Raw genomic sequence first — 7,936 nt, 5'->3', positions numbered from 1 at the left:
CCTCTGAAAAAAAGCTCAACCCGATCATAAAGAAGTCTCTCTTTTTCTCTCGACAAAAATAAGATAAACCTACGAAATTAAGTGCAATATATGGAATGCCTCTCTCTCTCTGTCGCTGTCTCTCTCTATCTCTTATATATGTGAGGTAGGTTCAGCAACTAGTGTTTTCTTTTTGTTGTAATTATATTGTGAATTTATTCCATTTACATGTTACTTTTTTATTAAAGATTATCTTTTATAATTAAAATCTTACCACACGAATATTATCTATATATTATATATAAAAAGAACACAACTTGAGGATGTCATACCTTTGTATTCGATCTAATAAAATTATGTATTTGATATATTAAATGTCAATCAATATATTTTTGCATTCAAAACACTGAAACACAAATATCTAAAATTAAATAGTATTTTCAAAAGGTTAGTTGATTATCGAAATATATGGGGGGTTTTCATTTTGTCAAGTGGATCTAATAGTTATAATTAATAATTATATAATGGTAACTATAGTAAATTAATATAGTGATAATAGTTCTATCCATATATATATATATATATATATATAGTGATAATAGTCATGGTTTTATTCTTTCTCTCTCTGGATTTTCCACAACTGTTTGTTTCACGTGGATATAGATTACAAGCTGAAAAGGTGTTAACTATACTTATTTAAGTAATAATTACGGATGGAGCATAAAAATGGGTACAGGCGCGCCAAGGAATTAAAGTTGGTGGGTTCGTGTTTGGATTCCAACAAGCAATTAGGTTCAGGTTGGTGGAATCCACCATATGTAATATTGGGCAGCACTATGAGCAGATGTGAAACAAATACTAATAGGTGGGGTTAGGCATAAAGTAAACAAACCACATTCTCTATTGGTAAATAGTAACATTACTATACATATATCCTAAGACCAGATGCCTATAATATATATGTGACTCAGATTTGATTATGCAATTATCTCACCCAAAACAAATGTGGCGAAAATTAGTACAGATTACAAACAACAGACATGATTCCTCATTATTGGATTATCCAAACACGTGTATCCAATTGGATACACGGTAGAGAGACCTTAATTTGCTCTCTACCAAGTGGTTAGAGACTTGTGCATGGCAGTCAACTTTAACATCAAAATCGATACACACCCTCTCATATATTATAATTAGCTTCAACTAAATGATATGCATCACACTTTTTTACATATCTTATTACTTATTCCTGGGGATTTATTCATATTCTGTCCACCCAATAAAAGGAATAAAAATGCTGGCATGTTTCAATCTGCCTCAAATCAAATCGGTGTCGAGAGATTAGTAGGGATAATTCTTGTATGAATGTATACAATATATATCAAGGGACCAGAGAAATTGGCATTATTCTAATATTCCTTCAGATTGATATATATGTTCCACTCGTACGTCTCCTTGATAATGTCCAGCCATTATAAGTGAATGGTGACTTTGTGGTTTGTACATTTTACATGTAATGTTTACCTGATAATAATATACTTAAGAGTAAAGGGTGGAAATGTGCCGAGTTCAATAAGACTTTGTTTAAATTGACTTAATTCATTGAGATATTTAAGGTTTAAGTTTGGCTAACTTATTTTAAAGGCTTTTTTTATACGGGTTTTATGATGGAAAAGTGAAACATCTGTTTTTACGGCGGGAAACAAATTATAAACATTAGATACTCGTAAAAAAATGAATGACCGAGATTTGTTCGTTTTTATTTTCTTCTCTTACCCACTTTGTCCTTCTGCCCCCATTCACCAGCAGGCAACCCACATTGCACGTTCCACCACACCATTCCCCAATTCTTCCTCCCCATTAAGAGTGGAAATAAACCAAGTTAAATTAGACTTTGTTAGATATGAATCTAACCTAAATTAAAAATATATGATTTGAGCTTGACATGCTTATCCCTTAAAGGTTTTTTCAAGGATCGAGGTTTGACCAATATAAAAATTTGACCTTACCTACAAACTTATTTAAGATCTAATTTATGACAATTTAACACTAAGATATAGAGAAAAAAACATATGTATGTGAGATTTTATAATAATCAAATCTAACTTATTTATATGATATAAGTATATTTTAAAGATTTATTATAACATTCATGATAATTTATTTAAAAAATTTACTATCTTAGGTTTCTATATTTAAGAATAATGACTTAATTCATCAATATCAATAAAAGTGGTTAGATTGATTAATTTATCATAAATTTTATTTTTATTTCAAGACTATCATTACATTAAATGGTTTAAGAGGTGATTATTTTTCAAATTGAACCAATCAGTATACCTTGTTTTATTGATAGTTCAATAAATACTATTACTTTTTATGGGAAAATGATATATATCATTAATAGATCTCATAATTAATTAGGAATAAAAAAAATTAACAATAAAATAATCTTATGTTTCTCAAAATTAGGACAAAAATATGTTATATTATATATATATATATATATAGAGAGAGAGAGAGAGAGGGGGGGGGGGGGGGAGGGAGAGAGAGAGAGGATTGAAAGTAGTATTTTGATATTTAAAAAGATATAAACTTATTTTTCAATACACTTAATTATAAGTTTTAGTTTGACTCTTTACGTAGATCAATATGATTAACATTTAAAAAGATAAATAAATGTAAAATTTAATGTATTATAACAATTTAATACAATAATAATAATAATAATAAATATTTATTTCAAAAAATTTAAATAAATGATCTGTTAAGCTTAAAAGTTTTTTGATAGGCCTAGAGCAAGACATATTTAAGTAGATAGTTTTTACTAAAAGTCTTGCCCTCATCTATTTTTTGAAAGACTTAACTGATTTAGACACAACTTAAGTTAGATCATAAGTTATTGTCAAACCATTTGACCCACTTTCATATTATCCCTCAACAATCACTACTAGAAAATAGACTTTCAACATCGGTTATTTTTTACTTTTAACATCGATTTTTAATCGATGTTGAAACCACCGACGTTAACATTATCAACGTTAACATCGATTTTTTGAAAATTGATGTTAACATACACAACACGACATCGGTTATTTACAAAAATCGATGTCGTATAATAAGAAATACACAAAAAAAAGCAAAAACTACAAAAACAACATTGGTTATGGTTAAAACTGATGTTGTAAGGAACATAACAACATCGGTTTTTTGAGAACCGATGTAGAAAGTGATTTTATAACATCAATTTTAGGCCAAAACTGATGTAGAAAGTGTCTTTAAATCATATTTTCTATATTAGTTTTAGACTAACCGATGTTGTTTTTAAGGCACTTTCTACATCGTTTTTAGACCAACCGATGTTGTTTTTTTGCAAAAAAAAAAAAACAATTTATTTGTTTTTACAATGAACCAGCCATAACCTTGCATGATTTTCTCCAAAGAGAACCCTTTATGTATAACATACTCAAACAAAAGAATAAAAAGCACAGTTTTTGGATGTGCTTTCTTTTAATTGAACTTTTAAAAATTACATCATTATATAATAGAAGGGAGAAAAGCAGTAAGAAAGATAGCATTGAAATTCTAGCCAAAAACATAGAACCAATGTGGGTGCCACATGCCTCCATCTTAAGTTTGTTCCATGAATTCAAGTTTATCTTTTGCCTCTGAATACTTCTCAAGAACATCTACATTTTGAACTGATGTCTGAAGAAACTTGGAACCAGTGTGGGGATCATGTTTGAGGTATGGTAGATTTAACATCAAAGAGAGTAATATTGAGAATAGCCTACTTACCTAACATTATCAAGCTCAAAACAATGAAGATTTGTACAAGATCAAGTTACTTATTTTTTACTGCCCACGAAAAGCTTGAGTTTCCCTATGAGTTACATTTTTAGATCCACCTTTCTTTTCATAATCATAAAGAATAGCATTAAAGTCACAAAGAATTACCTAAGGATCCCATTATTATAACTATATATCTTCATAGTCTTTACTCATATGTCTAAGACCTGGAATTTGGTGTAATTTACTAATGTTTTTGAAAGGAAATAGTAATATATTATTTGACATACTTTTTCAACATACATTTATTATTATTATTATTATTATTATTATCACATAATTTAAAACAAATTATACTAGCAACATGATTTTATTTAAATTATGCTACTAGTATCTCATGTATCACATAAGAACATTGAATAAGGAACCAATCAAAAAACAAGTAATATCAGAAAGTCGTTCTAACAATTAACATATACTAAATATGCAAAACTCACTAATAAATACTCTTTCATTTTCTTTGTACAATATAAAAAGTTTAAAGAGATGGGGGACTTGTCACATTTTAAGACCATGGTATACTATATATATGTCTTAAAATTTAGAGCAAATAATTTTTGCTCCTAATCATTTGAGCCACTTGCGTTCACATATTTTTCTGGTCCTATTGTTATGCCATACCAGATTTTGATTGTTATATACTGAGGGTGGGGTTGTGTCATGTGTGTTTATATGTACTTGAATGTATTCAACAAAAGAAAATGTGTACTTTTTTTAGGGAGAAAAAAAATGTACCTAATAGGGGATGTCGTGCGGCGCCTCCAAGAGCTCCTCTAGTCCTTCGAGCTCGCGCGGCGCCGTCGCCCTTGCAGAACGACCACGTATTCAAGGAGGGGAGGTCACGGAAGCTAATAGGGGATGCTTTCAAGTTTCAATACTTATAGTTTCTCATGGACAAATCAGAAGAAATTCATAACATGCACATGCATAAGCTAATTGTATGGCAGATATGCGTGTGTGTGTGCATATATAATCTTACTTGTTGTGCATACGTACTCAATCCAAAATTTGTAACTTTCAGAATAGCATTTGAGTCCAGAAGAAGATTCTTTGGCTGCAAAGTGAATTCAATATTGAATATGAGTTTGATCCTTAATTTAGCTCAAAAAGAAAAAAAAAATTGATTCCTCAAGAAATGTCTGCTTATAGATTAACAAAACAAATCCCTCAAGAAATGCTATAATAAGAAAACTTTTCTGCTACAATAATCCTTAACCAGTTCCTTAATCTCTCCCCCAATACCCAAAACAAAAAATATTTGAATTATTAACATGATCAACAATAACTTCATTTCAGATTAGTCTGATTAATCTATAACGGGAAGATAGATCAAGCATAAAAAATAAGAGTTAAAAAATCATTGATCAATGTCATAACTTGCTCCAAAATGAATCATTGATCAAGCATAAAAAATCATTGTTGTCTATTCCTTGCAGCCTTCGACCGATGAATAGAATAATCAGGTTTCAATACTAACCAGGTTCCAATACAAATCAATTTTTTGTTATATCTTACTCTACCAATAACAGCCATTGATATAGTATCATGGCTATGAAGACTAACAAGAAGTAAATTGGAATTACTAGTTAGCATCTAAACAGTACTGGAGCATGTTTCATCAGGATGCCCCAGATAATTTGTTGGACGATAAGGACCACAACTATTTGCAGGTGATACATTTTTCTTGAAATTTGGTTGACAACGACTATCTTTCCATTTGGCCCACTTCTCCATAGATTCTGGTGAACTCAAGTTCATGGGACCTGGAAGACGCATTGAAATAGCAAATTCTGATGCTTTCTCTCCTACCAGCAAAGTGTGTTTAGTATGTTGCATCACTAACCTGGCAACTTTAATTCCATCCTTTACATATCTCATGGCTGCAACAGCTCCTACTTCCATTGTCATCTATGCATCCACTTAGCAGAAGATAGGACCAAAAATCATGTCAATGCATGAAAAAGTATAAAGCAAGGCACAAAATAATCAGTAGATGCAGAGCATGGTGATTGGTAGTTACCCCATCCATTATCAGAGCATCAATTATAGTTTCTCCATTCTCATCTAGACTTCCACCCAGACCAACTATTTAGAGTAGGATATCCAAAAGGCATCCATAAGTGTACTTATCATGAACAAAAAACCCCAAAAAGACCAAATCTTAGGAATTAGGATAGTTAAGAACTATGTATAGAAAGAACAAAAACAACATCAAAAGTCTGTCTGATTCATTCTTATAGGGGTAAAATGAAGAGAAATTTTCATAACTATCCTCTTCCTACCAAGCTTTATTGCCAATGCCTATCTTCCAAATAAGTTGTTCATAAACCACAACAAAACAAGTCACACTAGAATAAAAATTTTGCTAAGTTGCAAAGTATAATATACAAGTTGCCTATAATAGTAAAGCATATGAATCATATAGCAAGCTTCTGGCCATAGAGTAAATATTATTTTGTGAACCTAGTGTTAGTATCATCCCAATAAGCACTCAGCAATAATAGAATAAGCTTAGTCAAAATCATCAATCAAATACTTCAAAATCACAATTTGGAGAGATAAGTTCACATTGTTTCCAAATTCCAATAACATTAACCAGGTTAGTAAGATATAGCATGTGGGTTTTTGAGTGGTTGGCTTGACCGATGAATAGAATAATCAGGTTTCAATACTAACCACCAAAACATAACCGAATGTTCTAGAAAGTGAAAATAAAAGTGAGGAATAAACATGTTAACAGAGTAACACTGAACTAAGATAAAAAAAATAAATAAAAAATAAAAAATAACAAGATATATACATGAATGGATAATAACGTTACAACAACTTACTGGTATTGTGGAGGGAAGAATGGAAGTCGAGGGCAGAGAGATGCTTTCCGACATTTGAGATATCCGGTGACTTTAACAGTGGATGGGAACTGAGAGTAACAAGTTCGTCGATGATTCGAATAGAGAGGGAAGTGAATCCACATTCCTAGGCTACTTTGTTGTTTAATGGATGATGACAAGTGTCGAGCTTGAAATCAGTGTGGTGAAACAAGGTTCTGTAGGCTTTGAGGGCTTCGATGTGATTCTTGAGAGAGGATAAGTTGCCGCCAACCTGTGTGAAGAGCAATGAGTTGGGAATGAAAAGGATAAAGGAGGAAATGAAAGGAACACTTACGGTGACATTGACGTCGTGAGAAGAAAGGCGAACACGACCGAGGAGGCTGAGGGAGGAGCAGTTGGAGTGGTAGAAGGTGAGGAGGTCGTTGAGGTTGGGAATTTCAACGTACTTGTAATAGAGGAGCACGTCGTACTTGTCTTCGGACATAGTAGGGTTTAGAGTTTATGCACGCCGATGTTGTCACTGCGGTACGGGTGCAGGTGCAGGGTTGCGCAATTCAACAGCGTGGTGTGGGTTGGGGCTGGGCTAGGTTGCCCCGTATCCTTTTTGTTTTTTTATCATTAAATTAATCACATACTCATAGGCCTATATGTTGGATATTTGATTGTTTAGGTTCTTAAACATGTGATAATTTAATCTTAAGATATTAACAACAAAAAATTTATCCTGCAATTAAATTTTAAGCCCCCTGAAGCAATTTATCTTTTTGACACTAAAGTTATATATGTATATACAATCCATCTCTGTTTTTTAATTTTTTTTAATACTAAAAGTTAAAATCTAATGTTAAAATATATTTTTAATGTTTTTATAGTTATTTAAAAATCATATTTTAATATATATTTCATTAGAAAAAAGAAAAAAAAACTAAAATCATAATTTAACATACTATTTCAATTTTCAGAAGAAGAAAAATGTTTTAAGCAAATAAAAAGAAAAATCGTATTTAGATATATGATTTCTTTATTATGAAATTGTATATCATAGTATAACTTATCTATTTTGTAATTTAAAAAAATACCGTTTATGATCATTTTTTAAAAATATTATTTATTTTTCTAATTAATCCGAAATCTGAACAACGCCACGACATGGTTAGAATGATTTTTCCTCATTAGGGATTTACCAAATTATAACTTATCCTTTTTTTTCATTTATGGAAATTTTTTTCATTGAAATAAATTATTTAAATAAATAAAATATTATAACTGAGTTACAA

At 30.9% G+C, this 7,936-nt stretch overlaps 1 non-coding gene across 1 annotated transcript; it reads right to left on the bottom strand.

Annotated features, from left to right (window-relative positions):
- Window positions 1-5,229: 5,229 nt before the first annotated feature.
- On the bottom strand, window positions 5,230-7,276 carry LOC100814387 (uncharacterized). The gene is made up of 4 exons (NR_163408.1): window positions 6,994-7,276; window positions 6,660-6,930; window positions 5,672-5,747; window positions 5,230-5,591 (listed from the first exon to the last, which is right to left on the bottom strand). It is a non-coding gene; the product is annotated as an uncharacterized protein (transcript).
- Window positions 7,277-7,936: the final 660 nt, after the last annotated feature.

This window comes from Glycine max, chromosome 14, assembly GCF_000004515.6.
Source record: "Glycine max cultivar Williams 82 chromosome 14, Glycine_max_v4.0, whole genome shotgun sequence".
NCBI lineage: Eukaryota > Viridiplantae > Streptophyta > Magnoliopsida > Fabales > Fabaceae > Glycine > Glycine max.
The sequence above is the reverse complement of the archived record's forward strand: the minus strand, read 5'-3'. Positions and strand labels throughout refer to the sequence as shown.